This window comes from Strix uralensis, chromosome 5, assembly GCF_047716275.1.
Source record: "Strix uralensis isolate ZFMK-TIS-50842 chromosome 5, bStrUra1, whole genome shotgun sequence".
In the NCBI taxonomy this organism is placed as follows: domain Eukaryota; kingdom Metazoa; phylum Chordata; class Aves; order Strigiformes; family Strigidae; genus Strix; species Strix uralensis.
This window is the reverse complement of record NC_133976.1, coordinates 75,953,935-75,966,901: the sequence shown is the minus strand read 5'-3', so window position 1 is coordinate 75,966,901 and position 12,967 is coordinate 75,953,935. Positions and strand designations below refer to the sequence as shown.

The 12,967-nt window shown below is 48.2% G+C and overlaps 1 protein-coding gene across 9 annotated transcripts in view; it reads right to left on the bottom strand.

Annotated features, from left to right (window-relative positions):
* CHRM2 (cholinergic receptor muscarinic 2) overlaps positions 1 to 9,728 on the bottom strand; it is a 102,330-nt gene extending 92,602 nt beyond the window's left edge. For 7 of the 9 annotated variants that reach the window (XM_074871768.1, XM_074871770.1, XM_074871772.1 and 4 more), the window contains exon 1: positions 8,830 to 9,697. The gene's annotated coding sequence lies outside the window, so the exon portion shown is untranslated. Of the gene's footprint in view, positions 1 to 8,829 lie in introns of all 9 variants that reach the window. The other 2 variants (XM_074871769.1, XM_074871777.1) reach the window with 2 other exon arrangements.
* Positions 9,729 to 12,967: the final 3,239 nt, after the last annotated feature.

Below are 12,967 nucleotides of genomic sequence, written 5' to 3'. Positions count from 1 at the left end.
GAGTAAAGCCCCAGACCTAGATCCAGTTGTTAAACATTGCCTTCAGTTTATTTTTCTCTTCTTTCATTTTTTCAAATAAGACCAGATTATGAGATCTACTTTCTTCCATGTAAAACTGGCCTTGTTAGCCATTTTTTTCTTTTACTCCTCACCAAGATCTGGAGCAGTTAGGATCTTCAGTACTTTTTTGTTCGAGGGATGCTGAACATTTTAGCTTATCCTCTGTTCTGAACAGAAACTTTCCTGATAATCAGCTCCTAAAGGCTCAATTTTACTACACCCCAGTACAAAGAAAGTCCCTGTGGATGGAGTCAGTCTGCTCCTGTTTTCAGGTGGCAGCACCACAGCTGAACCTCAATACCTGACAAACTGTGGTGAGTGAATCCTCACAACATTGTCATTAGCAGGAAGAGTTACTTTCCCCACCTCAGGATGCTGAGCCAAAGCCTACCCAAAGGTAACAGTATGTCTCCGACCACAGCAGGCTTTGTGTCAGACCATAGAAATGTGTCAAAGATCAGGCAGAAGGTTGGTGGCATGGTCAGGAGCTTATCTGTGTTCTTCTTTGTCTCTGTTCAGTGTGCAAAGCATAAAAATATCCTTCTTTAATTAAATCCTGAGGCTTGCACAAAGCATTAACACACTTAGTTCAGGAAATGTCTGGGATATTCAATGGATTATATGGAGAGAGATCAAAGAGGGATCTAAGTCTAATAAAATGGTAATCATTGGTGACTTCACCAACCTGTACATTGGTAGGTCAACTGGTACAAAACCCCCAATTTCTAGGTAATTTCTAGAATAACTGGAGAACAGTATGTATCCTTAACTTAGTCTAAGTAGTTAACAAATGATACAGTCAAGCCGCTTTATAGTAATGAACTTATTACTACATTAAGAGCGTAAGATTAAAACTCATAGTAATTAGTGGAGTGCTTAAAAAGTACTGGAGGTAGAAAGAAAATAGGGGGAAAAAAAGAAAAGGGAAGAATGAAAGAAAATCAAAGTAAAATCCATAGATTCAAAACAACAGGTATATTAACAGACAGTTTCTGATTCAGTGAAGTCAAGCAGAAAGCAAACTGAAAGGCAAGATAGGAAAAAAAAAGGTATTGTGAAATGTTAAGGTCCAAGAGGTTGTTTGAGCCCAGCAACCAGCTTTCAGGCAATGACACTTCAGCTCTGGTGAAGCCCCTGGCTAAGAGATTGAAATTATAATAAAACACAAACAAAATGTCAGCCGTAAATGAAGAGGGCCAGGGATGTGTTAACTGACAAGAGCTTGGCAGGGGGAGGCAGAGGGGGGAACGGCAGGACATTTCTCAAAGGTCTAAATTCACCCAGTTTAGGAGGGAACCAATGGGATCTGCTACACATCCAGGGGGTAACGGGAATATTTAATGAGCAGAAGGACTTTGCAGATGTTCTGAATGATTCATTTGGGGAAATCTTCCCCACAAATGATTCTGTGCCAATGTCCATGCTAGACCTATTTTTTTTCAAGACAAGAAAAGACATGAGCTGTCAGAATGTGAAATGCTGAAAGGGGAAACACTGGAACAAACTGATAAACTAAATAGCAGCATGTCACAAGGACCTCATGTTTATATATGCAAGGGTTTGGAAAGCATTTGAAAATGAAGTGGTTGTGCTGATAGCAAAAATACGCAAGCTGTCGCTGAAGTCAGATATGCTACAGAAGGACTGGAGGATAGCAGCTAGCATACCTATCTTTAGGACATGCACTGGATTGATCCTAGGTATTATATACTGTAAAGTCTTATTTCACTTACAGGTAAATTGATTGAAAATAACAAAAATTAGAATTACATACAGGAGAGAAAAAAAAAGTTTATTTCAAAGAAATGTTGTGTCTTCTACATATTCTTTGAATCATCAAGCTAATAGACCAAGGAAAACAGTGTGATAAGTGTACATATATAGGTATTTATTTATCTTCTTAAATTCTTTGACAAATTTCCTTGGAAGAATTTGTCATTGTAGAATAAGTAGCTTATTGTTACAAGTTGGAAAATGTTTGAGAGAGAAAGCAAGAACTACATGTGAATGATCATTTTTCACTGTAAAAGAGTAACAGTTGTGTTGTCCAAGATTCTATACTACATAGAACTTCTTTACTGAAATTATTTCTGTTAGACAAAGGGAATAAGGATCAAAGTATTTCAGAGTATGCTAATTAAGTTGGGTGAACCTAGCACTTGGATCACAAATGAAAATAAGTGTCGGCCGATTCAGGACAATCACAGATGGAGTGAAATACCTAGAAATCTTCCTGGATTCTAAACCAGCTGTGACCACTCAAGGAAGGATATTTGGCATCACTGTGGACAACTCAGTTGTAAATTCTGCTCAGTTACAGCAGCGGTCAAAAAAAACCCCACAACCCCCCAAAAAACAAAACAAAATTTCCTTAGTGCATAGGAGTAAAATGTGTTAAAACATAAACAGTTTTATTGTATAAGCCAATAGTCCTCATCTGGAGAACACTGTCCACATCGGTCAATCCATCACCAAAAAAGGAGATAGAAGAATTAGTAGTTTTTAAGACATGCAAAGTGACTGGGAACCCTGGGGACTGTCTAACTGAGAGAAGAAAAGAACAAGAGGGTTCATGGTTGAATAAATGAATGTCACCTATACAATGAACTGGATGCTCCTTTTGGCCTTTTCATGTCATATATCAGAGACGTAGCAATAACATTGAGAGACAACCAATTTAAATAGATCAAAGGTTGCTTAGAGTGTGGTTTTCCCAAGAAAATATGTAATTAACCTGCTGAACTCACTGCTACATGCTATCACTAAGGTAGTGAATTTATTGGGAGGCAAAAACAGAATAGCTGCTTATCTGGCCAGCGAGTATATCTGAAGTTTGCCTAGAAATGCTAGAGGTTTCCATTGGGTGAGGAAGGCAGGTATCTAATTTCACTTGGAAATGGTCTCTGTGCAGCAAGCAAACACAAGCTGGTGCGTATTAAAACATTTTACTTGAGGGTAGTGCATGTATCTAGGGCAGCATTCCCTCCACCTGCCTCTGAAGCATGTGGTAAGTGGACAAGACAAAACACCTGCCTGATCCAATGTTGCAATTATTATGTTCTAATGTTCTTTATCTGGATGACTGATGCCTTTTTGAATAGGAAAATAATGAGTAATGATAACAAATAACACAATTTCTGTTAATTATTCACGCTAACGTTCATGAAACTTTTCAGATGTATGAATGTTTTAATGAATAAAATAACACATTGGTCACCAGCTTGCACTAAAGGAACTCAGAAATCATAGTGGAATGAGCTTGTTGCCATTATTCATGAACAAATTTGTGAATCATTTTCAATATATGACCACTCTGCCTTCTAATTGACGAAATGTGAGATAGACGAGTTTAAAATAGACATCAGTAATTCATTACAAAGCCAAGAGATAATTTCTCAGGAATCTATGAAAATGCTATGGGCTGTACCAGAAACATATTGTTTCCCATGGGCAGATTTTGCTAATTTTTATTTCTCACATGCTGGAATGGATTATAAAAATGAAGGGTCTGATCCTCAGAGTTTGCAGATCATCCTGTCTCCACCAAAATCAAAAGAGCTTTACATACTTGGACTACCTGAAAATCCTGTCTCAGAGAAATTACTAAGCAAGAGAATTCTTTTGAATAACTAGGGTTTTTTCATCTCCTTGGTTTCCAACACTAATTTTCACAATGATTCAGAAGAAAGATCTATGAAGATATTTTTTGTCTTGTTCCACCTCTTTTTCAAAGAGTACAAAAATCTAAAAAAACCACACCTGCCCACAGAGCTTTTCTAAAAGCTTGAGGAAAACCCTGGGAGATGTTGGTTTACAGAATTTCTCACCTATTTGTGTTGCAGCTACTCATAGAGATCTTTATTGTCATCACTGTCAGAGGTGCCCCATACTATTCCCAATGCCCATTATCACATTGCATTTCCCTTTTGGCAGAGGCTGACAAAACAGAGATGTTCCATGAACAGTTGTCAAAACACTGGCATATTCTAATTACAACAGTTACTATGTTTCTGTGAAAGTCAAATTCTGAGCTCAATTGCACTAGAATAAACTAGAAGTAATTAAAGTCAGTGGAATCACCCCTGGTTTGAAAGAATATAATTAAGATCAGAACCTAGCCTATGAAGTCGAAAGAGATACTGGAAAAACAGGAATCAGGGGATCATCTCGTCAAAAAGAAAACATGCAGAAGGCTTTCAGCAAAGCATCTGGCCCTAAATGATAGTCTGTTTCATTTTATCCTTACCATATTCTTAAAAACGAATACATGAAACATATGGACTACTGAAATCCCATTGCGTATCTTAGTCTCAATGGTAACCATTCTTTAGGAAGTGCTTGATGGAAATGAGATAACACTCACTTTTCCCCTGTCCCATCCTCTTGGGACTTAAAATCATGTAATATGAGAGATGTCTCTTTGGAACACCTGCTGATATGTATCTCTCTCTACAGGGAATAGGCAGTGTTAGATACAGGTAAGGATACAGCTTTAAAGGTAGCAGAGATGGTCCAAAATAACAGGCAGCTCCACAGCCTAAAGCATTTTTACATAGAAACAAGCTCAGGGCCCATGGGAAAGGAATGCAGCCATTTAAAACAACTCCAGGTGTGGCCTCATCTTTTAATTCTGCCCACTTGTATCAGGGAGATGTAGGAGGGCAGTGGGATAAGTCAGCAAGAAATCTCTACTCAGCTTGGTATGGAGGGCTAGGGAATGCAATCTGCTAGGCACAGGCAGTTGGTGCTCAGCTGGTGGGATGAGAACAAGCAAGTAGGTAACTCTGCGTCTTTTGGGCAGAACCGACCCAGGAAAAGCTGTGGAGACCCTGGCAAAATTGAAAGCTGTCTTTGCCAAAATATAGGAACTGAAAAAAGATGGGTAGGGTGGTGTGTGGGGAGTGTGCTAATGGTCTCATCTAGTTACAGCAGTTCTCATTGCTTGGCCCTTTGTGCAGCCTGGTTCTTAGAGACAGGAATCCAGGCTCAGATTTAACAGGACTTGAGATGCTACCATACAATTTAAGCTTTTTAAGATTTAAGGCTACAAGCATTTGTGAAAAAGTTATCCCTGTCATTCATACGAGCTGGATCTAAGCCCCTTCGGCTTTCCTTAGCCTGATTACTGTTGTCCACCCACCCAAAGAGCCCGTAGAAGGTCAGGGCAGCATTTTCACAAGTGAGTAATCCTCTTCTGTGCCTTCAAATCTCTGAGAATTAGCTGCAAGTTGCTGCAAGCCAAGAAGCTCAAAGCCAGAGACATCCAAAATTTGTGAATAAATGGCAAGACACAGACTGGGCTTCCCAGCTCTAATTTCTTCCTACCTATTCCTCCATGGTTTAACCCACCCCATAGGATCTGCAGTGTTAACCTCTGGGTGACCGAACCCCATCAGCTGAACCTCACCTGCCTTTTTTTGCAAATTGGGATTTAGAAGAGGGAAGAGCTGGTTGGAAACAGACACTGGGAGGAATGTCCTTATCTCATACCAGTTGTTTCTCTCCCTTGCCTGTAATTCGCTATCAAGTCTCACATCCCCTGTGTCCGGGGACGCTCTCCCTCGCCTGCCTCTGGCACTAGAGGGCGCGGGGATCTGGGCTTTGGGCTGGAAACCCAACTCTCCGCGGATCCCTACTTTCCCTTAAAATTGAACTCAACTTTCAAAGAGGTCTTGATTTCACAGAAAGGGAATCTGCTTCATTATTACTGGTTTGTCTGTGCTCCCCATGCTGCATTGCTATGGAAACGGGACCAGAAAATAAGTCTTTTGCATGTAGGTCATGATATTAATGGAGAAGAGAAAGTCTGGATGAGCGGGTGAGTGGGTTACAAGGAGTGAAGTGAGGCAGAGTAACCGCCTGGGACTGTAGCAACAACAGTGGGGAATTTCATATAGATATCCTCAAAAGACTATTGAATCAGACACCCAATGGACTAAAATGTCCAAGCACTTAGAGTGACTGAGAGCCATGAAATGCTCACAGGGAGTCAACCTAGAGGTGACAACCAAAATGACAGTGGGGCAGGGGACTGAACACACAGGCAAAAAAATATGCTTTTGTTCGCTTTCCCCCTTTCTGTGTCTTGGTCTCCCTCCTGGGCGGTGGCACAGCACTGCACAGCTGCTGCCCCTTCCACCTCCTCAGGACACTCCTGATCACGCATGGTCCAGATCTCCCCAAGCTCTGCCCAGAGGCACAGTTACAACCTTTTGGGTGGAGGATATTACTGAAAATCTTGGTTTTGGATAGGAGAAGAACATGACCTCTCTTTTTTATTATTTTGCCCTCCGCCCAAAGCAATGTGGGCACATCCTGGACCCCCCTCCCCATGTACTGAACTCCTTTTCCAAGTGGACTGCAATGCAGAAATCATGGAGTGCTGCGGACAGGAGCAGAGAGGGCAGCTCAGTGGGGCACATGCTCGCCAAGTCAGCAAGCCCTCTGCACTTCTTGCTCTCCTGATGCAAAAGCAAACGGCTGCTTTTGCAGTCCAGGGGTGCTGCAGAGGGGAAGTTAGACCAAAGTTATAATCAAAAAGAGCCTAAAGGAGAGAGGGAGTATACTTGTGTAGCTTAACGCGGTTTATAGATGAGTCACCGAGAGCGGCTGGTGTCATAAACCATATGATCAAGGCTGGTGTGTATTTAGACAGGGGCCGCGATTGCAGGCGATGCAATACCATAAAAGCAGACAGCATGTATGCTTCTGATCTCCCATATTTACCTTCCTCATTGTCACTCTTATTTTTGTTAGGATTTTTTTTTTCCCCTGAAACTGCAAGAGCAGGCTGTCAAGCAGAGGTTAGCCCTTCTTTTTTTTCTTTTCCCCCCCTTGCTGTCTTCCTTTCTGCAAAGGGAAGATCCTCCTTAAGGGATAGGGACAAGGCAATGTGTGCAAACACACTGGTTGAAACATAAAATGGGGAGATACATTATTCTGGCTAGATTTGTAACAAGAATCACCCCCTCCCCAGTGTCCTTTTCCAGTCGCAAAAAAAAAAAACCACCCCCACAAAATAAAAAACCTACCCAAAACCCTACATTTCCTTGCCCTAAAGGGACTTTAGCATGTGAAAATATTAGGAAAAAACGGTCCTAAGGGGGAGGGGGGAAGCGTCCCTTGTCCTTTGCCCAGCGAAGAGGTAAAGGCTCACCCCTAGGCCCGTGGGAATGAGTTACAAGCCCTGGCAGCCTCCCCTCGGAGCTGGCGGCGGGCCGCGCTGTGGAGGCAAAGCCGCCCTCCGGGAGCCCCTCGCCGGCTGGGGCAGGGCCCTCCGGCCCGGCTGCCTTGCGGAGGGACGAGCGGAGGGGAGAAGCCGGCTTTGCCGCTTCCAGCCTGTCTGCTCCCCCGGCGGGCCATCAGCCCGGCGCTTGGGCAGCCGCGGGGTCCCCGGCGAGGACGGCGGGGGGTACAGACCGCTGAGACGGCGCGAAGCGAAGAGTGGCCCTAGCAGGAGGGGTGGCCGGGCTCGACTTTTGCCCCAGAAGCAGCGTCCCGGAAAGCACTTTGCCCCTCCAGAGCCTCCGAAATGGCTGGACTCGGGGCGGGGGAGGGGGGGGCACCAGGACCTCGGTGCCCCAGAGATGTTTCTGAGAGGCAGTTTTTCTTCCACAGCTTGATCTGAGCTTCCCCTCCAGGCATCAGCTCGCTCCTTCTGGCCACAAGCACCCTGTGCCGGCGGCAGGAGCGAAAGGAAAAGGATCCAGGAGGCACGGCCGGGACCGGCTCAGCCCTGCCTGGGCTCAGTCGGGCCGGGGGAGCGGGGCGAGCCGGACCCAGCCCTGGAGCATCCTCCCCCACAGCACTCGGTCCCCTGACCGCACCGGGGACAGGACCCCAGGGGCACGGAGCCAGGGAAGCAGGGTCGGAAATGAGCCGGGGAAGCCCCATCCCTTCCCGCCTCCGGCGGCGCCCCGCGGCCGCGCTCCCCCTCCCCGAGGCAGGACCTGAGACCTGAGGCAGCGGGGACGGGCACTGACCCCGGGCAGGCGCACGCTCCCCAGGAGGGATGCTGGGGGGCGAGGGATCGCACTGACACAGCGGAAGCCTCCTCCCCTTAAACCTCGCATCCCTGCATGGTCCCGGCAGGGCAGGGATACCCCCCGCCCCGTCTCTGCCCTCCCGCCCGCCAGCCAACGCGCCCCGCGGGCAGGCTCCGCTACCCGGGGACGGCACCGCTCTCGGCTCCCGGTGACATTTTACAGGAGTCGTCAACAAACATGTCACAGTGGGATTTGGGAAGGTAGTCCGGGAGATGTCCCTGTGTCGGAATGCAGCATTTATATAAAAAACCCGTGGACAGGGCTTGGAAAATGCGAGGATTTCTCTAAACCAGGCTACTGCGTCTCTCCTTCCCCGCTATACCATGCTAGACTCGATTCTGGGATTAATATCGCAACTGTAACTCAACAGGGGAAGGCTCTGTGATGGGGGCAATCGCTTTGCTTTCTCTCCTCTCGTTGTCTTTCCCCCAGTGACCCGCACCGCTATGGACCCTTTCAGCAAAAGTTTCCCTATGTTTTGTTCTGCTCCTGCTACCAGGAAGCAAAACATAAGCTCGTTTCTTGGACATTATTTTCTTGGCGGGAGCTTTCCTATGACAGCAGCGGATGAAATCCTAGGTGCGGCGAAGAAGGGGCGGAGGGTAGAGGACGAGAAAGAAAAAGGGGGGGGGGGAAGGAAGACAAAAAAATAGAACGAAGGAAAAAGGATATTAAAAAAAAGAGAGAGAGAGAGAGAGTAAACGTCAGTAAAAAGCTTTCCTACCTGTGATCCAGTTACCAGAAGTTGCATCCCATCCCGTTGCGAGCGGCGGCTGCGGAGTCGCCCCGGCGCTGGCGGCAGCGGCATGCGGGCGGCGCGCAGTCAGAACCCAGCGGCAGCCGCTTTATCTTTCTCTTCCATATCTTCCAAGAGGAGGGAGGGGGGTTGGGGTGGGGGAAAGACAGATTACTTGGTACCGTGGTAATGGGGGGAAAGAATTACAGTTTGGAAGCTTTAAAGGAGAGGTGGCATTGTCCGGGCTGATGGAGTTTTTGTCTCTCCCCCGCTCGCTCTCTCCCTCCCACACGCACAGGCACACACATATACACGCACACCCTCGTAGCTCTGGCCCTTGGGAGCCTCTGCCTCAGGTCAGCCAAGTTGGTCTTAAGAAAAAATAAATAAAATGTTTAGAGCAATAGTGCTATCAAACCTGGCTTGACGGGTTTAGGCAAAACTGGAGAAATTAAAAATAGCAGAAGCTGGGACTGGCAAGTGAGCTGGTAATAATTCATACTACCCCCGGCGCTTCTGAGGAAATGAGGGCAAGCTGCCACTCTCGTGGGGGTGATGGTGAGGGAGGGAAGCGGGGCGCCTAGGTGAGCATCTCGGGTGAGTGTCCTTGCCGGGGTGCTGCGGCTGTGGGTCCGCTTTGCTGCCCGCCTGCGGGGGTGTGTGGGGGGGTGTGGTGCGTGGGGGTGTGTGAGCGCCAAGTGGGCTCGATTAGCTGCAATGGGCAGGCAATTTCTGCAGAGAACATTTACAATTTTCTTTCAATATGACAGGATTAGTTGCTGTTGAAGGCTCTCCTCCAATAAGATCAGCACTGCTCTCTGATTTGGTGGCTTTGCTGAATAGAAATTACTGGTTCTTGTTATCTCTCAACACACTCTCCCCTCTTCCTCATCAGACACTCCCCTCTTCCTCATCAGAAGTCTTTATCTATAATTTGTACATCAGAAACGATTTTTTTTTTCAGTTACCTCTTCCCCATCTTTCCCCTCAACGTTCTTCTCTTTATTTCTGCTTACTTTTTTTTTTTTTTTTTTTTTTTCCGCAGTTCCATGATAGCTGTAAGTCTAAAGAGATGTACAGAAGGGAGAAAGAGATCTTGCTTTTAGATTATTGCAGTCATCAGAGTCTCCGTGCACTATGAAAAAATGTTGTTACACTAAATCCAGAGTAGCTTTTTTAACTGATTACTGTGCTGAAATATTAATGGAAAGCTGCTTCCCCAGAACAGTGACAAACGAATTAGGGGAAACACATACATTTTGTGAACAAGAGTTAATTCTCCTTGGGTGTAAAGCATTGCCCTTTAATTAATGGTCACTAGGCTCAGAATCATTCACTTTGGTTAAAGGAACTTGCCAGTTTGATGGAAATCTAGATATAAGCATCTTTAAGTTTGCTTTGTCTTTGTTTGTCTCTCTCCTGGACCGGAATTGATTTGTGATCTGGAGTCATGCTTTCCCCTTGGGATAGGGGCTGTCAGGGTGGGAAGCAGGAGAGGGGAACACATCTCATCTATTGACCGAAGAATAATAGAGGAGAAGTGATAAGTGGAGAGGAGAGAGAGGTGCACTTTATGAATGTGACCCCGACTTCTGGCTGCTGCCTGCCCTACCTCCCCTGCCCCATGTCTCTTCTTGAAGGGCCGACGGAGCCACAGCCCAACCACTCCCCTCCTCTCCACTCCAAAAGCCCCTTCACTTTGCAGAAAGTATTTCTTAGCCTGGGCTTGCCCCAGGCAGAGGAGCTGCTTACACTACTCGCATACATTTAGCTATTGCTCCTGGAAGGATCTTGGAGGTGGATTTACCCCCAAGAGGATGAGGTGCCTTCAAGGTAGCAAGACACTGGAAATACTCTGCTCGGCCCTAGGGTGGGTATTTCCCGTGCCTTGGGTAGCAGGGATAATTTGGAGGCGGGGAGCTCTGAATTTTGGAGGTACTCATGTTTCAGTGTTATACAAGTCTGTGTTTCTCTACCTGAAAGCACTTTCACAGGGTTTAAGGGTTGGATCACTTGTAGCTCTTCAGGAGCATCAAGGCGGCTGGGACCTGACGTCTAGCCCTCACAGGAAATTGTGCCTGGACGTCACAGCAGAGTTAGGGGACAGCTGTCCGGGCGGCCCAGATGCAATTTGGCAGCGGGGTGTTGGAAGCAAGTCATGAGGTGGCTGTGGCCCTGTGGGGGGACGCGCTGCGCAGCCACGCCGGGGCGGGGGACAGCCACCCCCATAGCCTGGGTACCCCGTCATTTGCGAGACGGAGCCCCAGTCCCAGCCCCGGCCACCCCCCGCACTTCCCACGGGCTGGCTCCGAGACGTCGGCGCTTAACATGTTTTGACATTCATTAATCAAGATGATCAGCAGCCTCAAAAGGGGTAATGCCCGCCTCCTTTTCCCTTTATTATTGTTATTCTTTTTCCCTTCCAGCGACGTCGCGGGTGTTTGATTGTGCGCGCTGATCTCCGAAGATTTAATTTGCGTTCAATCACGGCGAGCACTGTCAGCCCTCCCCAAAGCGAGGAGCAGGGAGGGGGTGGAGGCCCTGTCCCGGGAGACCCTGGCCAGTCTTCGGGACTGTCCCTTCTTTCCTCCCTCCGTCGCAGGCGCGGGGCAGGGGTGTCGGGGCAGGGCCCGCTCCCAGCGGCTCGCTGCTTCCCACGGCTGGAGGGAAGGGGAGGAGGTACCTCCGGGCTGGGGTTGGGGCTCGGCGCGGCTCTAACCAGCTGCAGGGGGCTCCCCAATGCCACGCTGCTCAGCGCCGAGCAGAGCTCGGGCCGCTGGAGGGGCATCCTCCGCCGTGTAAACCTCACCAGAGCCGGCGAGCATCTCCTCTCCTCTCTTACGCATTCCCCCTCTCCCCGCCCCCTCCACCCGTGATCTCCCATGGAAATAAAGGTCGATGCTGAAAACCGTGCCGTGTGACCCCCACCTCCACCTCGCCTTGTCTGCAGCCCACCCGGGGAGAGCGGAGATATCTTCCCCCCCCCACCCCCGAAACGCGTGTGAGCAGCTCTGCCTTCCTGAGCCCGCGGAGCCCTGCTCTTAATCAATCTCAGCAGATACATCTTGATGGCACCCGGTGACTCCGTGGTAAGCAGCGCCTTTTAAGTTTGACAGAGCACCTGTTATTACCGGCTCCTCTCTTTTAGGGCACTACGTGCTAGACACACATTCTGAGGGAAAAAAAAATGCCTCTCCTGAGCTTAAAACATTTAAAATGCGTCCCCTTCATCCGGCCCCCTGCTCATGAGAGAGGAGGGAGGGCGGGGGAGCCGAGTCATTTACAGTGTGCTAAACAGCTGTAGAGAGAAAGCCATCGTAAAACCACAGAACAAAGCGCTCAGCCCTTCGTTCTCAGGAAAAAAAAAAAAAAAAAAAAAAAAAAAAAAGCGCATGAGGAAGCGAGTATTTGTAGTATTTGTTAACCGTGATCTTCCCCTCCCGCGGAGGGACCGAGAGACGATCCCGGGGAGGGGAGGCAAAGACAGCAACTTTCAGTGAAGAGATTTCCAAAAGAAGTCACATCCGTATCCAGTGATGCCGAGTGATCTCTAGCGAGACTTTGCTGCGGGCCGTGTCCCTGCCTTTACCTACACGTCTCCCGAATGGTTCCTTCCCCAGGGCGTGGAGCTGCCTCGTTGGGGTGCGCTCCGGCAGGACGAGCGCCCTGTCCCGAGTGTTTTATAGTTTGGGTGGCGAGGGGTGGAGAGGGAGGAGAGGTGTCCCCGGCGACCACTTCCAAGGTGATCTTTCATGTTCTACTCAGGGGGGTGCGGTCCCTCTCCCATTCAGCACCCGGGGGCCACAGAAGTATCTGCAGAGACTCAAGGTCCCCTCAGGGGCGAGGGACCGGGGACAAAGTGTCCTGGTCGGGTGGTCCCCGCGGTCCTACGGCACCTACACCCCATCCCCCGCACACCAACCCCCTCCCCCCCCCCCCCCCATCAGCGCCCCTTCATGCTTGCTTCACCCTCTTGGCAACATGGTTGGGATTAGAGGGGGGGGGTATGATAAATCAAAGGGAAGACCTCGGGCGAAACTTCTGGCTTTCTTCGCACTCCCAGAGGCACTCATGTCTACCCGGAGCCAGGACAGACGAGATCTTCCCTCCCGCTACCCCCTTTCTA